We start from the raw sequence: 2,444 nt of genomic DNA, 5'->3' as shown, positions 1-2,444 counted from the left end.
TTACATGTTGCTAGCTTCCATGTATATGTGGTCTTTCCAAATTTTTTCTTGTGATTGACTTCAAGTTTCATAGCACTGTGGTCCAAAAATATGTAAGGTATGATCTCAATCTTATTGTACTTGTTAAGGTTTGATCTGTGACCTAGTATGTGATCTACTTTGGAGAACATCCCATGTGCACTTGAAAAGAGTGTGTATTCTGCTGCATTAGGTTAAAATGCTCTAAATATATCTGTTAAGTCCATCTGGTCCAATGTGTCATCCAAAACCATTGTTTCCTTGTTGATATTATGCTTAGATGATCTGTCCATTGATGTAAGTGGCATGTTAAAGTCTCCTACTATTATTGTATTATTATCAGTGAGTTCCTTTACGTTTGTTATTGTTTTATTTTTTTTTAATTTTTTTTGTTATTGTTTTATATATTTGGTTGCTCCCCTATTGGGAGCATAAATATTTATAATTGTTACATCTTCTTGTTGGATAGTTCTCTTTATTATGATATAGTGCGCTTCTTTATCTCTTGTAAATATGTTCTTTTTTTTTTCCCACAGAAGAATGTAATGGACAAGTAAAAGACTCTTAGTCATAAAATATAATGTGTTATGATAAAATTCAAAGGAAATAGAACTATGTAAAATTTCTGATCATTTAAAGAAGAGCCTGTTCTTTTTATTTTTTAAATGGATGCTATCATTATACATTGTTATGATGTTTTCCCACCTAATTAGATAAAAAGGGACCGTTCCTTAGGTACAGGTCCTCAGGAGCAGATCCTGAGACAGGGATTCTTTTACACGTGATTTATTGAGAAGATGCTGTCAAGAAAAGCCTGTAAGAAAATGAGGCAAGCAAAAAAAAAAAAAAAAAGGAAAAGAAAAGAAAATGAAGCAAGCAAGATAGGACAGGGGAAGAAGCCAAAGATGTGAATTTAGATAAAGTCTGGTCTCAGTCTGATCACATGAGGAGATCTATAGTATAAATGGCTCCACGTAGTTTTTCTACCTTGAGGCAAAGGGGACGGGCTTTTATATTTTGTGTCAGTCAGTCATTGGCTGAAGGCTTCCACTGGGCAATGGGTAATAGGCATTTCCTGGGAAGGTAGCAGTTATCAACTGACAGAAATCTTCTGGAGAAGGCTGTGGCTATAAGATATTAGAGTCAACGCTCAGAGCAGCTGGTGAAGTGAATCTGGACAAGGCACAAAAAGTATATAATTTAGAGAAATGGAAATGATTCTATTATAAATTTGTTAAATAATGGAAGGGTGATCTGGATCTAAAGTTATTTTAGTGAGAACAAGTGGATATTGGTTAAGGTTATACCTTGTGCTTCTACTCCAACTCTCATTTGGTATAAAAGGTAAAACAACTCTGCAATATACTTCTTGCTCTAGAGCCCCTATGGGACCAGGCTGAAGCTAGCATCCAGCTAAGAAAGCTTCTTGTCTGCCCTATCCTGCTTTCCTCTCATGTTCTCCTGAGAGCATTCCCTCAGGGAATAATTTCCTCACAATTTTTGTCATAGGTTCTAATTCTAAGAAACCTAACTTTACACCAGAGAGGAGAAGGGAAAAAATTAAAATGTAGATTTCATATATTTTTAAGGTGGAATAGGGGTGAAAAGATAATTAATAAATTCTTTTTTGCTCTCTACCTTGTTAGAAAAATATGTCCATAATTTCTAAAATAGAAAGGAATCTAGTGCAGGAGAGTAAAAGGTATTACATACAATTGATCAGTAGTTCTGATAGCTCCAAACTCCAAATTATATCTAGAATTACCTCTCTTCACATCCTCTGGTACCATCCTGGTCTGAGACACCTCTGGTCTTACAATGGGATAATGACAGTAGCTTTCTAACTGGGTTTCTAACTCATATCCTCTACCTCTATTATCCAACATAGTCTATTAGCAATAATCATGCTTCGGATAAACCTCATTGGCTATGATACTGCCACTACGCAAAGCTCATCAACATAGTCTATTTGTAACACAGAGTGATTCTATCAAAATATAAATCAGATCATGTTGTTCTATTTAAATCTTTGAATAACTTTCTATATTTTTCAGAATAAAAGTCAAATCCTTAAAAGGACTTCTTGAAGGCCTTATGTGATTTGACTCCTGATATCTCTTATCTAATTTCTTGTCTCAAGACCCACTCACTTGATAATTCTGCTCAGCTATCTTGAGGCCTCTCAAACATCCAAGGTGCATTTCCATTTCAGTTGTTTCTACTTTTCTCTCTGCCTGGAAGGTTCTTCCACCAAATATATGCATGAGTCCCTGTGTCTCCTTCTTTAGTCTTCACTGAAGTGAAACCTTTTTAGTTAGACCTTTCCTGGTCCACTATATTTAAATTGCAAGTGCATTTCTATTCTTAATGTTATTTTTTCCATAATACTCATTAACACCTGACATCCATGTTTTACTTTTTTATGT

The 2,444-nt window shown here is 34.8% G+C and overlaps 1 pseudogene; it reads right to left on the bottom strand.

Moving 5' to 3' along the window:
• Positions 1 to 1,906: 1,906 nt before the first annotated feature.
• LOC129505159 (U4 spliceosomal RNA) lies at positions 1,907 to 1,971 on the bottom strand (annotated as a pseudogene).
• Between the last annotated feature and the right edge of the window lie 473 nt (positions 1,972 to 2,444).

The sequence above is a fragment of the Nyctereutes procyonoides genome, unplaced genomic scaffold (genome assembly GCF_905146905.1).
Source record: "Nyctereutes procyonoides isolate TBG_1078 unplaced genomic scaffold, NYPRO_anot_genome, whole genome shotgun sequence".
Lineage (NCBI taxonomy): Eukaryota > Metazoa > Chordata > Mammalia > Carnivora > Canidae > Nyctereutes > Nyctereutes procyonoides.
Note: the sequence above shows the minus strand (reverse complement) of the source record. Positions and strands in the feature narration are given on the sequence as shown.